This window comes from Bos javanicus, chromosome 29 (assembly GCF_032452875.1).
Source record: "Bos javanicus breed banteng chromosome 29, ARS-OSU_banteng_1.0, whole genome shotgun sequence".
In the NCBI taxonomy this organism is placed as follows: Eukaryota; Metazoa; Chordata; class Mammalia; order Artiodactyla; family Bovidae; genus Bos; species Bos javanicus.
The window spans coordinates 5,965,702-5,982,193 of NC_083896.1; positions in this window are offsets into that span (position 1 = coordinate 5,965,702).

The window sequence follows — 16,492 nt, forward strand, 5'->3', positions numbered from 1 at the left end:
TGTCTCTGGAACAACTCCTCTGTGCTCGTTCTCTCTTATATACAGCTTATGGAAACTACAGAAACAGGACAATTCAGATAGGAGTCATTTTTTGTTTATTTGTATAATGCATTTCTCAAAATTATACTTTGGAATTCTGGCAATATGTAAGTAGTACAATGTATCTTAAGACTATTTCCAAAATTCTAAATAAAACAGAAGAAAAACTAAGATCCAAACTCAAACTCCTGGGCTTCCCTGTTACCTCCGTAGTAAAGAATCTGCCCACCAGTGCAGGAGATATGCAATTGATCCGGATCCAGGAGGGTCTCATGTGTCCAAGAGCAGCTAAGCCCCTGAGGTACAGCCACTGAGCCTGTGCTCTATCGCCCGGGAACCACAACTGCTGAAGCCCACATGTCCTTCAGCCATGGTCAGCAACAAGAAAAGCCACCACAATTAGAAGCCCTCACACAGCAACTAAAGAAGAGCCCCTCTCACTGCAACTGGAGAAAAGCCTGCAGCAACGAAGACCCAGCATGGCCAAATAAACAGAATTAAAAAAAAAAAAAAGAAGAAATCAAAACTCCTGAACACTTTCTACAACAAAACTGGTTGAAAGTCCCAAAATATGAGCTAGTGGAGATTAATCAGGGATATCTAAGTTCCATGGGGGTAGCAGAATCTGTTTGTGTGCCTGTGCTCAGTCACTCAGTCATGTCTAACTCTTTATGATTCTGTGGACTGTATCTTTCCTGGCTCCTCTGTCCATGGGATTCTCCAGGCAGGAATACTGAAGTGGGTTACCATTTCCTCCTCCAGGGGATCTTCCCAACCAAGGGATCAAACCGACATCTCCTGCATCTCCTTGCATTGGCAGGCAGATTCCTTAACCACTGAGCAACCTTGGAAACCCCATCAGAATCTGTTTAGATGAAGCAAAAGGAAGAAACAAGATATCTGATCAATTTTAAAACCCCAAAAGTTATCAATAGAAATATGTTGAAACGTTGGCAGGTCACTTTAAGAAAAACTGATGTACCTGAGTAGGCTGAGTGGAGACTGAAACAGGCCAGGAGTCCACAACAACATGTGAAGTGACTGGTACCATCTGGTTCCTGCAAGTCTCAGACATAATCAACTAAAACTCTCTTCCAGGGCCAAGCTCTGTACTGAGAAAAAAGTACTGGCAATAAAATTTGTAGGGAGAAAGACTGAGGCAGTGGGAGCAGAGAAAAAGAATGTCTCAGGGAAAGAAATGGAAAGAGAAGCAGGAGATGGCACACGTGAAGAGATCACATTATTGAACACCTTATGAACATAACGGAGAACTGTAGACTGATGAAGTGAAGAAAGCTATCTTGACCCATGTTCACCCTTATAAAAGTCCAGGAAGACTAACTGCATGTAAATACCATTAAAGGAGCACATTTCTCACTTAATATTTAGGAAGAATTCAGAGAGAAGAAAGTAACTTTTCAGATATAATAGAACTGGTAAGACTGTTCATGAAGTGGCTCTAGAGAGACAGTCCCTAGCAGAGCCCTTGGGCCAGACCTCCATGAGGACTGCGCCTTGTCCTCCCATCTCGGGAGAACGTGGCTCCGAGAGGCCCTCTCTGCTCCTCAGCCCCAGAAACCCGCAGCCCCACAGCCCTGTCTCCCCAGATCCTTCTCCACCACCTGCGGGGCCACCTCCAGCTGTTCCTGAAGGTCAGTTCTGCAGTTTCATATTCCTCTCTTTCACACATCATCTCTAGTCCCTGAGGTCACTCCCTCTAAGGAACCATCTGTAAGTCATTTTTCCTGGCTTGACAATAGCAAACTTTTCTAAGAAATCATTACAGAAAAAAAAGTATATTAAAAAAAAATATATATATATGCATATATATATATACATGTGTAAAACCTCCCCTGAGGGCCCAGGCTTTCTTATTCCTAATTGTAGACCACACAGCCAGCTCTACTAGGCTTTGATACTTTTCTGGTGAATATGTGATACAAAGGACCAGATATGTCTGGGACCACAAGGTATTTCCAGTTATCTACTAATTTTTGGAAAATGACTCAGTTAAGCCAGCCAGCTTCAAAGGATGGAGGGAGGAAACCAAAGCCATAAGATTTGATCCTGAGAATTCATTAGAACCAGTGACAAGACCCTGAGGGTGAGGGGCTGCTGGGGGCAGCTGGGTTCTGTATTGGGTGTGAGTGGCGTGGTATAGAGGATGAGTCCTCCCCTGTTCCTCCAGGGCTAGCATGGTGGAGAACTTTGGTCACTGGGACAGGGCCCATGTGAGTGGAGAGATCCCAACACCCGAAAGTCATGAGGGACGGGTCTGAGCTTAAACCTTTCATGGAGCAGAGGCTGCTTCCCTAGTCCATCCCAGCTCCAGGATTAAAGGGAACGCTACATTCTTTCTGGGGGCTTCCCTGTAGCTCAGCTGGTAAAGAACCTGCCTGAAGTGCAGGAGATCCCAGTTCGATTCCTGGGTTGGGAAGATCCCTGGAGAAGGGATAGGCTACTCAGTTCATCATTCCTGGGCTTCCCTGGTGGCTGCTCTGGTAAAGAATCCACCTGCAATGTGGGAGACCTGGGTTCGATCCCTGGGCTGAGAAGATCCCCTGGAGAATGGAAAGGCTACCTACTCCAGTATTCTGGCCCGGAGAATTCCATGGACTGTATAGTCCATGGGGTGGCAAAGAGTTGGACATGAGTGAGTAACTTTCATTCTTTCTGTGCATTTCTTTTTGTGTTTGTGAAAGTGTGATAAAGACTGCATGGGTGATGAATGATCCCAAGAAGACTGTCATTTTCAACAAAATCCACTGAACCACCACCAAGAGCTACAGAAGAAACCAGGGTTGGTGAAGATGACCAGAGGCCTACTTGGCCTGGAGGGGCCCCTTGTTCCCAGAGCTAAGACTTCCTTGTGTGTCTTGGAAGCACAGCGGCTCTGTGGAGGGTGTGGTTCTACTTCTCTCCAGGCTGAGAAGAGCCTAGGAGCCCTCCATATCTGGAGCAATGTCTCCTTCTCCAGTCCACAGGTGTTCAGACTGGGGATCTCCAGGCCAGGGCACTCACCGCCGCCTTCTTCAGCCGAGGAAGGAGGCAGAGCCCAGAAGCCCACTGTTACAGCCGCAGCTTCTCTGGTGTTCAAGGCTCATCAAGGCTCATGAGGACAAGGACTCTCCAGTGCTTGCCTGTGACCAGGGTCACAGGTCGAGAATGTGGAGAGAGGGGAAGAGGGGTGCAGGGGTGGGGCAGTTTACCAGGCATGGAGTTGTTCCAGACACCCTGCCCCCAGCAGCTCTGCGAGGGATGCCTAAGGTCTACACAGCATGCCAGATCCCAGGATTGTCTGGGAAAGACCTGAGGTTCTGTCTGGCCAGGAGCTGTTGAGACCGAGTAGGGAGTTAGGAGGATGTGAGCTGTGATGGGAGAACAGCCATATTCCTGAGGGTAAACAGGCTGCTCTTAAGGAACTCAGGAATCTTGTCCACAACTCCCTGGCAGTGTCAAGGAGTCCTGACCACATCCCTTAAGATATTGTTGAGGGATGGAGGTGGTGCAAGTTTCAGAAAGAAGTTGGATCTGTGGGGACCATATGCAGGTGCCCTGACGAAATTTGGTGGGAAAATAAAAGATGTGGGACCATGAAGCCATCAGGGATTCTTAGGACTTTTGTGACTGCAACCTCATCTCCAGCTCACTTACATAGCTCTGCAGGCACCTAAACCCACTTGTGCGTCTACACCTCCCTCTCTCTTCTTCCTGGGCGAGGCCCCAGGGGAGTTCTTTGACCAGAACAAACCGAGAGGAGAAGCCCTATAGTTGCCCACACCTCCCAGGCCAGATGCAGCTGCAGGGGCAGGCGAGCAGCACTAAGGTGTTCCCAGCGCCAGTCTCCTTCCTTGGGTATAAACACAGCTGGGATGTCCTGATTCTTTTGCTTATTTGTTTTCAACTCTGAATATCATGCTATTTGTCTCAATCTATTTCTTTTTTAATAAAAGTTTATTAAGTAGTGCTGACTGTCGTATAAAATGTGAAGGAGTAGGAAACATCTCAAATATTGGCAAGCATGTGGAGTAACAGAAACTTTCATTGGTTGTGGGAATTTGAATAATAAAACAATCCAATAAATTATGAGTATGAGATTCAATCAGATGATTCGCCACAGAAGATACATAGGTGGTGAATATTTATAATGAATGCTATTCAACATCATTAATCATTAGGGAAATGCAAAGTAAATCAAAATAATATACAACTTTTAAAACTTTAAAAACTGTACCTATTAAGTATTGTCAAAAACATGAAGGAACTTAAATACATATTCTGCTACTGGAAATATGAAATAGTGCAGCTATGTTGTCATTTATTAAAAAGTTAGATATATGATCTATTCATCTGAGTCCTAACTATTTACCTAAGAAAAATTAAAGTATATATCTATACAAGTACATAAATATATATATATATATATATATATATATATATATATATATATGTTCGTAGCACCTCTTTTGTTGTTTGTATGCAAGAGGGGAAGATGTCTGAATTTTACTGAATTTCAACTCTCCCGTGGTGGAGGGGTGGGGGGTGGGAATCTAGGAAACAAGCAGAAAAGGGAGTGACTGTCCCCACACCCCAGAGGGGACCCAAAACTGTTTCAGCTGCATTCTGTGCCAAGTCAGCCTTTTATGTCATCCTTCCTTTGCTAAGTGTGTTCATGAGTTCCATGTGATACCAAGCCATGGGTTTTACAGGCACTCTAGGTGTTTAAAGGTGTATACACCTGATGGCTTCCCTAGGAAGCAGATGTCAAAGTGATGCCCACTGTGCAGGTAGGGTTCTGGGGAGACGCTGAGATGCACATGGCTTGCCTCCTGTCATATGAGGAGGAGGAGGAGGAGCCAGGTCTGAACCCAGCCGCTTCCTCAAGGCTGGGGCCCTGGCCACACCCAGGCTTCCCAGGGACTGTGGGGTAGGCTGTGTTGGAGTCACTGTGATGGACGTGGCATGGGGTGGACAGAGCGGTGAGCAGCTCACAGATGCCCTGGGGGAGCTTTGAGTAAGGGGGAAGCCAGGGCAAGCAGATCCCAGAACATGACCTCAGTTCCTGGGCAAGAGAGCCCCCAAACTTGGAATCTGGGTAACCAGGCTCCCTCTTCTAGAGAAGCCCCCTACAGAGCTCACTGGGAGGGAGGATGAGCCTCCAGCAAGAGCAGACAGATGGGGTGTCAAAATCCTGGCGGGCCAGTCACATGCACACCCAGATTGGAGCTGGTGGGATGAGATGTGGAAAACCAGGACAGCACTATTCCTTCCAAGGTTTATCCCAAGCCCTCTAGACAGATGTCTTCCTACCTGGTGGGCATCTGCACAGACTCAGGTGTGGGCCTGCTCTGGGCGCAGATGGTCAAGTGGGCAGAAGAAGCAGGGATAAGATAATGACCACACCAGGATCTGATACCTCCAGGCCAGGCCGGCTGCTGGTCACTGTCATTGCAGAGTCCCACCTTAGAGAAGCAAGGAGCCGAGGTCAGGGTGCCACACTGCCAGTGAGGGCCAACTCGAGCTCCTGGTAAGGGTGGCCACTGAGGGTTCTCCAGAAGCAGGGCCCAGAGGTGAAGAGGGAAGGCCTTCTCTCCACACCACCCCTCCCAGGCCACCCCTGAGGACACAGTTCTGGGTCCATGCACACTCAGCACACCTGCTCAGACCTGGAGCATCGTGTGCACAATCCCCTGAGTCAGCTGGAGGATGTGGAGCCCATCTCGGCAGAGCCCAAAGGTGAGAAGGCCATGATGAGTACTTGTGAGTATGTGAGGGGTGATCCAAGTGCCAACGTGCACTGGGTCATTGAAAAAGCAAGAGAGTTCCAGAAAAACATCTACTTTTTCTTTATTGACAATGCTAAAGCCTTTGACTGTGAGGATCACAACAAACTGTAGACAGTTCTTCAAGAGATGGGAATACCAGACCACCTGACCTGCCTCCTGAGAAATCTGTATGCAGGTCAAGAAGCAACAGTTAGAACTAGACATGGAACAACAGACTGGTTCCAAATTGGCAAAGTAGTATGTCAAGGCTGTATACTGTCACCCTGCTTATTTAACTTATATTCAGAGAACATAATGAGAAATGCTGGACTGGATGAAGCACAAGCTGGAATCAAGATTGCTGGGAGAAATATCAATAACCTCAGATACCCAGATGACACCATACTTATGGCAGAAACTGAAAAAGAACTAAAGAGCCTCTTGATGAAAGTGAAAGAGGAGAGTGAAAAAGTTGGCTTAAAACTCAACATTTGGGAAACTAAGATCATGGCATCTGGTCCTATCCCTTCATGTCAGATAGATGAGGAAACAGTGGAAACAGTGAGAGACTTTATTTGGGGGGCTCCAAAATCACTGCAAATGGTGACTGCAACCAAGAAATTAAAAGACGCTGCTCCTTGGAAGAAAAGTTATGACCAATCCAGATGGCATATTGAAAAGCAGAGATATTTGCCTACAAAGGTCCATCTAGTCAAGGCTATGGTTTTTCCAGTGGTCATGTATGGATGTGATGCGGGGAGCCAGTGAGGCATTCCACTCATGACAAAGGTCATGAGGAAGGAGGCTCGGCATACGCAAAGGCGGGATCGAGCCTCAGGAGTCCCCCGGATATTCTCGAGCATTTTCCCCAAAAAAACCAGAGTCTGCCTACTTTATTGCTTTGTGCTCTCACCTCTGACTTTACTGGGGGCTGTCCCCTACCACCATCTCGCTCTCTCTCTGTCAAAGAGTTAACTTACAACTCCAATTAATAAAGTTCCTGGGCAATTAGGAGTGTTTAAATCCAAACCCCTCAGATGGCTCTCTAACTCGCCTGACAAGTTTACCCGGACTCCTGCAGCTATGCATACGATTGTTTACAGTCTCCTAGCCTCCAGAGGCACAGGAAGCTTAAGATATTCAAATAGCTTAGAGCCTCTCAGAGAGTTAAAAACTGTCAGAATAAACTAGTAAAGGATTTCATTGATGAGTCAATGCTTGTTGCCAAGTTTTCACATCCCCTGAATTGTATCCTTGAATGTGTATTAATTAATAGTTGGTATATAGTAAAAAATAAGTAGTGGCCTTGATGTTAGTAACTTTAGACCCTTAAGGTAATAAATTCTTTCTTTGTTGTAAACCCATTACACATCCGCCCTATAGGAATGCAATTTTATCTTTGGAAGATGGTGCCAAACCTTAAAATAATTACTCTTAGAGAAAATAAGTCTTTGTTGATAAGTCCTTGTCAAGAGTCATAAAATGTTAGTAGGCCTTCTGGCCAGAAGATGATGTAAATCACCTAAACCATTTGTATACGATAAATTTGCAGGAAAGAAACCTTGGTTTTTGATAAGAATCAAAGACTGCTGACTTTGCATCCCCTATTATCCTCTATGTGTAACTTAGGGTATAAAAGCCCCTGTTAAAAATAAAGCTATGGGCCTTGCTCACCAACGCTTGGTCTCCCCATGTCATTCTTTCTTTTAACTTCCAGCTGAGTCTCCATCTGGAGCGCGGAACCCACCACGCTTACTAATCATGCCTGGGCTTCTAAGACCCACTCGAGAAGGTGTCTAGGGTGAGACACCTTCCGCTATTCGAGAGGGCGCCTGCGGCCTACGTAAGTGGTGCAAACTTCTTGTCTTGAAGTTTTATTGGTCTCCCGCGTAAACCAAGCTACTCAGCTTCTTTTCTCCACTGAATTTTCCTACTGAGCTATCCTCATTCTATTGTTCTCTATATCTCTAATTAGCATATAAATAGTCGCCGATGCCGTCTCCCCTTCGAATACCCTGGATCAGCTGGGGCTGGTCCCCGGCAATGTGAGAGTTGGACTATAAAGAAAACTGAGCGCCGACGAATTGATGCTTTTGAACTGTGCTGTTGGAGAAGATTCCTGAGAGTCCCTTGGACTGGGAGGTGATCGAACCAGTCCATCCTAAAGGAAATCAGTCCTGGGTATTCATTGGAAGGACTGATGCTGAAGCTGAAACTCTAATAGCTTGGCCACCTGATGCAAAGAACTGACTCCTTTGAAAAGACCTTGATGCCGGAAAAGATTGAAGGCAGGAGGAGAGCGGGATGACAGAAGATGAGAGGGGTTGGATGGCATCACTGACTCAATGGACATGAGTTTGAGTGAACTTCAGGAGTTGGTGACAGACAGGCAGGCCTGGCGTGCTGCAGTCCATGGGGTCGCAAAGAGTAGGACATGACCGATCAACTAAACTGACTGTGGTGGGGTGAGTTCTGGGCCACATGGAGAGGAGACCCATGAGCAAAGACTGGCCTCAGACCACCCATCTGGTGGACTGCAGTTTGAGAAGACTTCCTGTTGTGAATTCCTGAGCTGAGCCTTCTCTGGAAAGCTCTGTGAAGATTTCTCTTCTTGGAAACACACATGCAAAGGCAGACACGTAGGTAATCTTTTCTTCTCTCACAGTTGCACACTTCCACAAGTGACTCCATAACCAACATCTGTGTGACTAGGTGCATGCTGAATCATGTCCGACTCTTTGCAACTTCATGGACTGTGGCAACCCAACGTCTCTGACCATGGGATTCTTCAGGCAAGAACACTGGAGTGGGTTGCATTTCCTCCTCCAGGGGGTCTTCCTGGCCCAGGGATCACACCTGAGTCTCCTATGTCTTCTTCATTGGCAGGTTGATTTTTTACAACTGAGTCACCTGGTAAGCCTGTCCAATATCTGCAACTTCTGAGGTTTTAGGTGCAGGTGGTAACTAAGTCCACAGGCAGACAGCTTCCAGCAGGGCTGTTCTTGGAGCTCAATGATGTCAGCAGGAATCATCTCTCCTGATCTCTGAGGTCTCCTTAGTGAGGCCCATGGGCTTGCAAAATGTCAGACATGACTGAAATGATTTAACACACACGCACCTCACTCAGGCGGCTCTGCTTCATGAGAGCAAGACGGCACCAACTGCCACAGGGTGAGACCATGTGCCCACCACTCCCAACAGAAAGAGAGCTTCTCTTCTCCAGGATTTCAGCACAAGACCCATAGCAGCTTTATAGAAAATATCAATAAACCATAGTAAGATGGCAGTAAAATAGGAATAACCCAAGTATCTACTAAACAGGTGAATGGATACATGAATTGTGGTATATCCATAAACTGAAGCACTACTTTGTGATACGTGACATGACATTTATATTAAAACACACTACAAAAAGATGAATCTCAAAATAATCATTCAGAGCAAAAGAAAGTGAGATTAAAAAAGAAGAGGGTGTAGTGTGTGATTCTATTTATATAATGTTCTAGAAAGCACATCTAATCAATAACAACAGAATACAGATCAGTGATGCCTGGGGACGGAACTGGGGTGACTTGGAGTCTTGTGTGGGGAAAGTTTGGTGAGAAAAACTATAAATGGGCAGGAGGATGTTTTGCAGGTGGTGGGTGTGCTCATTATCTCAATCTAAGGGATACAAAATAATCATTATCACAGTCTTTGATTTTGTTATTTTAATGTTTTATAGGGAAGAGGATGGGAGAGAGGACTCTAGTGTTGTTTTCATGCATTTCCTAGATTTATTCCACCCAACTTATTTATTGACTTATTTAGACTCTAAAAATAATGTTGCTCTTCATACCAAGTAGGTGAACATACAGTACAGCCCAATACAAAATTCTGTGTATTCTATGCAGACAGTTTATTCAAATCACATGGTGTGTTCAAATTTTCATATATCCACCTGTCAGCTGATGTAGTCCAAGCTCACCTTTCAATTTACATAAGTAATAATGTTGGTAGCAAAGTCCAGGGAGAGCATATTTGCAACTCTCCTCTTGTGGATTAAATTCTCCCTTGAATTACAGTGCATTCCGATTTGTGAACAGAAATGAGAGGAGCTAAAGAAGTGAGGAAAATACAGTAACTGGAGCTAAAATCTCGAAGCCTTCAGTGAGGTCAAAATGAAACTTGTTACAAAGTGAACACTGCGTCCAGTTAGGTTATTTCTCACAATGAAGTACAATTTTTTTGTGGGGAGAGAGGGTTGGGAAGTTGGGCAATGAACAGAATTTCATATCCCACTAAAGACCTCAGGATATCTTATACAATGGAATTGCATGATAATACACTATGATCTTTCCCAAAAAAAAACATACATCAAATATGAAATTGTAAATTTATTTTTTTTTTATGTTTGCTTTGTAGTTTATTGGAAAAAGCCATCCAGGCCATTTGTTGAAAATAAGCATACAAAATTTCTAAACATTGCAAATGCTTACTTTTCTTTTTCAGAGTTATTGGTGATGGGGATGGGTTTATGTGTATGGAGAGAGATGTCATCTTTACTAGAAGAGAGATGGAATCCTAGGGCAGAACAAGAAACAAACTGAAGCTTTACTGAACACATATTTATTGTTGTATGACCAGAGGAACACAAAATACAGCAATATCAGGGATACACATATTATTATTAATCTTCAAATTCCAAGAGGAAACAGTATTAAAGATTAATTTGGGGACTTTCTTGGTGGTCCAGTTGTTAAGAATCCACCTGCCAATGGAGAAGACGTGGATTCGATCCTGGTCCGGGAAGATCCCACGTGCCACAGAGCAACCAAACCCATGCACCGCAACAACGGAGCCTGAGTGCTGCAACTGCTGAAGCCGTGAGCCTAGATCCTGTACTCTGCAGCAAGAGAAGTGGCAACGAGAGAAGCCACTGGAATGAGAAGCCCCTACACCACAGCACAGAGTAGACTCTCTCCCTGTAAGTAGAGAAAGCCCATGCATAGCAACAAAGGCCCAGAACAGCCATATACCAATAGATAAATTTTAAAATATTAACATCTTAAGAATAGGCTTCACTTTTTTAGACATGGCTTTATGAGAAGAGCAGATTTGTGATGACTGATCATCTCATTAGTTGAAAGAGAGTGTTTTAATATTCATGTCAGGTGTCCTTCCTGAGTGAAGCTCCATGCCCAATCATTGACTGAACAGGAAAATGTCTTATGGAGCAGGAAGAGGATGCAAACCGAGCCAAGATAAAGAAAACCTTTGGAGATATTTGATGAAACTTAGCAGATAATCTCATATTTCTTTCAGAAAAACCATGATTCCTTTCAGTCAATCATGCGGTATACAACTATGATGTGATCATTTAGTCTACTACATAGCATCAGTATTTCAATTGTGCTTATATATCGAACAGTAGAATGAGAGGGCATGAGTACCTAGGGTACTAGGACAAGGGATAGACACTTAGAGAAGAACCACCGATAGCTACTGTGTGTGCAGTTATAGATGGAAAGAAAAAAAGCACTAGTGTGCTACCAAAAACAAAAAAAAAAAAAAACCACAGAGGGAAGAAATTCTTGGAGAACCCAATGAACAGTACAAAATTTCAGAGAATGCTAGTTCAGATGAAGTTAACAAGATCCATCAAACAATAGAGGGCTATTTCTGCCAGTGCTGTAAGTGGTATTGGGGCGCTTGACTGAGCTGAATTGAAAAATGAAATGAGAATGAGTCCTATTTCTGGGGAAAAAAAAAGTCAAGGAAATAATAGAGGCAGAGTCAAACAAGTAATCAATAGATCAAGTGGGTGGTAATGGGTTAGGACTGAAACATATTTTGTTAAGGGCTTCCCCAATAGCTCAATGGTAAAGAATCTGCCTGCACTGCAGGAGCCTCAGGAGACATGGGTTCCATACCTGGGTTGGGAAGATCCCCTAGAGGAGGACGTGGCAACCCACTCCACTATTCTTGCCTGGAGAATCCCAGGGACAGAGGAGCCTGGTGGGCTACAGTCCATGGGATCACAAAGAGTTGGACACGATTGAAGTGACTGAGCAGGAGCATAATCTGTAAAACGCATATTCATTTATTTTAAAAACAACACTTCCAGGGGTTAAAAATGTGAATTTAGGATATAGCTATTTTACTATAGATTGGATTGTGGCAATTGGATTAAGTACGTTTCAGAGGTTTCACTTCAGTCAATATTGTTAGGGTGTGTTTTCAATTCTTCCAAAAGCTAATCATGTGCACCTTTCCACAAGTTTGATAACCCTGTCACTGGAAGGAAGTGGGCGTGGTCTTTTGGCAACCAAGGGTGACCTCCTCCAAGAGGGCTTATGCCATATCCAGTTCTGCTGCACCCAGAGCCTGTGCCCCTGCGCAGACAACTGCTGACCCGTACCTCCACAGGAGACACTCAAACACAGTTCTGTCTTGTCTCTGTGGGGTCCCTGGGTCCTGGTGTGCACAAGGTTTGTTTGAGCCCTCTGAGCATCTCTGGCGGGAATACTGTCAATATGGACTCGATATTGTCAAGATGACAGTTCTTCCCAACTTGATATTTAGATTTAATTCAATTCCTGTCAAATCCCAGAAAGTATGCTGTCATGGAGGCCAATGTGCCCAGCTGTTTGCTTCTGGCTCCTCATCTCTGTAGCAACCAGCATAGAAACATGGACTGCAGTCCACAGTGGGGCTGCTGGTAGAGCTGCTGAGTGTGGAGAGTTCATGTGAAAAATCAGGGGTGACAGATAGAAAGATCTGGTGGAGCTTCCACTCTCCTGAACAAGAGCTTCATCCTTCTAAGACTATGGGCCAGTGTTTCTCATGTCACCTGGGGGTCCATCCTCCTGTACCTTGCTGGGCAGGCTTTCACTGTCCTGCCTGCTGACTCTCTGGTCACTAGAACTCCATCCTCAAGATCCTCTGTTTTATATGGACACTCTTCTCGTATTTTTCCCAGAGCTTTAAAAAGACAAATGTCTCACAGGCGGTACTGTCCTGGCTAAGAGTCCTGGGAAGCTGGCAGGAGGCCTGAAATCCTTCTGTCCCTGGTTTTAACCTGTGTTCATCCCACCATACTTCTCATTCACCTGAAAGTTGAAGGAACCTACTCACAATCCCTCATCCATCCAATCAGAGCGGAACCATCTAAGTCTGAATCAGGACGGTCTGGTGGCAATTATCAGAAGCTTGTATGCACATATTCTTTTTAACCAGCCACATCCACTCTACCTATCTTTCCAAGGAATTATCAAAAACAAGGATAGATGCACAGAAGGATTTATTATGTAGCACTTTCAATAGGAAAATTATAAATAAAAAATCACTCAAAATTTCTGAAATGTGAACTATCATTTTAAAAGTGTACTACGTATCATTAAACTGTTATGTAAGTGATGATATTCAGTGCTTAGCCCATGATCTCTTACATATGTTCAAATGATAGATTTAATTCACATTCTAAAGCCACTGGTTCCATATGAAAATAAAAAACATGAAGGAACATTCACAAAACTGATGCAAAATGAAAAATAGAAATTCCCTGATATCTGTCTAACTCAGAGATAGTAGTAAGCTTAGAACCCAAAATTTTACTTTCTTACCTTTTCAATCACAAGAGTGTAATAATGCAATCAATTTATTGAGTTCTAAATGTCTATCTAAGACATTTACTCTGTGGGTGGTCTTCACCACACATTTACAATAGAATAAGTAGATTTAATTTTATATTTGACAGCTTTTCTGGTGTATAGACTCATGATGGCTTCACGACATGCCAACTTGGGAGAGCTAGAGGACAAAGAGGGTAGTGAGGGCAGCAGCTATGTTATAACACGGACTCATCTTCTGTGATTATTCATTCAGGCACTAAAGCAATCCAAGGGCTACCATGATGGAGGTTGCAGAAATAAGTAAGATCATTATCCTAATTTTAAACTACAGAGTTTACACTAATCTATCTTCCTAGCTGCTGCCTGAGGGACAGACTATTAATTAAACAGGGTCTGACAAGACCAACTTCATCCTCTACAGGGAGCTCTGGGCTGAGTCCTGTCTTCAAGCTCTTCTTCTGAGGAGATCCAGTGCCGTGTTTCTGCAAGAGGAAAACTTATACCTGAGTTTGGTGACCTCACTTGTGTCTACCATCATTTTGTAAAATACAGAAACATAGAGAAATGAAATTGCTTTCCTGTCAGCATCCGTAAGAAAACTTTATGACTAATTTACAGCAAGTTGTATTATTGTCATAATTACCTACATTGCCATACTTCATTTAGGAAACGAGGGTGGTAAAAAAAACTTGGTTAAGACTTGGAAATTAAGGCCCTGGGGTTACTGTTAACAAGAATCACCTCCCATTAAAGAATGGTTGTGATTTTGCAATACAAGGTCATTTTAAAAAGTTTACTCATAAACTCTAAGAACCATCAGCCACTTGAAATATGTATAAAAGGTACATGTGTCTTGAAAAACTTAAAGATGGGGTCATGATTCCTACCCCTTTCCAGAACTCTGAATTCTCCATGTGATTGTTCAGTGGGAAATATGTCAGAAAAGAAAGATGAAGATATGGGCTATCATTTCAAAATATTTTTTATCCTAATTTTTTCAATGTAGTGGCTGTTGTTTCTATTTTGTTCTAAAGTAGCCTATTAATGACATTGGCCTAAAATGATGTCTGAGCTGGGGTCTCTGTCTACTGACCCTTTCCCCTGGAGTTGGCTGGGAGAGCACCAGGCAGAGAGCATCCCCATCCTGCCATTGCTCTGAGGCACTGGGGGGCTTGACCCATAGCGTGAGGTTGAAGGACAAGAGAAACTTCCATTCTGAAGTGGTGGCCACAGAGTTTCTACCTTAAAGAGTTCCTTTAAAATTTAAAAATCAAGCAATAAAATCAAACTATTTTTCCATGATAGAATATGTTTAAACAAACCTCACTATATAGTGTTGAAATAATCTTTTCAAATTCTTTGGTTAAAAATAAAAATTATTGAAATTCAGAAACTCACATATCAAAGTATATTTGAGATTGGGTCTATTGTACAATCAGTAGCTCTTGATGAGAGGGTGTTTGTGGAGATTGTTTATGAAGATAAGCCAAGATGTTAGACAATCTTGTCTTGTTTCAGAAAATCTCATCATCCACATTAACACCATCAGAAGACTGATGAACAAATGAGTGGGATTCAGAGACTCAATATAAGGAGACTCCAGGAGCCAAAGTCAGTCTTTTCCAAAACTGAGAGGGAGCTCACCTGGATCTGGAGGTGGCCACACTTGGAACCCTTAATCCCTGACCCAACTTCATATTATTGTTCAGGTAATGTCCAAATAAATTGTTATTGTTTCTACAACTCCTTAGATGAGGACACAGTTCACCACAGAGCAGCTCCTGGGACTCTTCTGAGGGAAAACAAACTAAATTTCCTAATTTTGATTTATCAGTAAGACGAGGGTTTTTAAAATGAAACAACATTCTTTACCAATTTAGTGAAATTATTCTGTTCTGGTTTTATTAGCTTGTCTTGACATGCACTGTGGAATGGTTAAGGGCATTCATTTTACTTCTGTGATTGTATTTCTTTCTTAGTTGTCCTCATGCATTTTAAGGACCATATGGGCTTCAGCAGGCCAGGCTTCTCTCTCTTCTTCAGATTACTTGATTCTATAAGTAGTACTTAATCATCATTTACCCTAAAAGTGGAGTGTGTCTATAAATACAGCAGAGATAATATTTTACATTATAGAAGTAGATGGGCTTCCCAGGTGGCTCAGATGGTAAAAAATATGCTTGCAGTGCAGAAGACCTGGGTTCTAATCCTGGGTTGGAAAAATTCCCTGGAGAAGGAAATGGCAACCCATTCCTGTATTCTTGCCTTAAGAATTCTATGGACAGAAGAGTCTGGTGGGATATAATCCATGGGGTTGCAAAAAGTCAGACACAACTGAGTGACTAACACTTTCACTCTCACAGAAGTAGATGATGCATACAAAGATTTGCAGAAAATATTTTTAAAATTAGGTACCAGTTGGCCCTTCAGAAATACACTTTTTCTGACTGAAATTTTTAGTCATGTATGGATGTGAGAGTTGGACTATATAAGAAAGCTGAGCACAGAAGAACTGATGCTTTTGAACTGTGGTGTTGGAGAAGACTCTTGAGAGTTTCTTGGGCTGTGAGGAGATCCAACCAGTCCATCCTAAAGGAGATCAGTCCTGAATCCTAAAGGAGATCAGTTCATTGGAAGGACTGATGCTGAAGCTGAAGCTCCAATACTTTGGCCACCTGATGCGAAGAGCTGACTCATTGGAAAATACCCTAATGCTAGGAAAGATTGAGGGCAGGAGGAGAAGGGGGAGACAGAGGATAAGGTTGTTGGATGGCATCACCAACTCGATGGACATGGGTTTGGGTAGACTCCAGAAGTTGGTGATGGACAGGGAGGTCTGGCGTACTGCAGTCCATGGGGTCGCAAAGAGTCAGACACGACTGAGTGACTGAACTGAAGGAATGTTTGAGCAGGCAGAAAAATGACACTGCTAAACATTTAGAACTTTGAGACAGTTGAGGCACTTCTCTACTTAAATAGTATAGACACAGGGACCCAATTTTTCACAAAGTAAAATTTTAAAAGCATAATTATTTTTGGTAACATTATTACCATAACATGGAAAATTAATCTGAT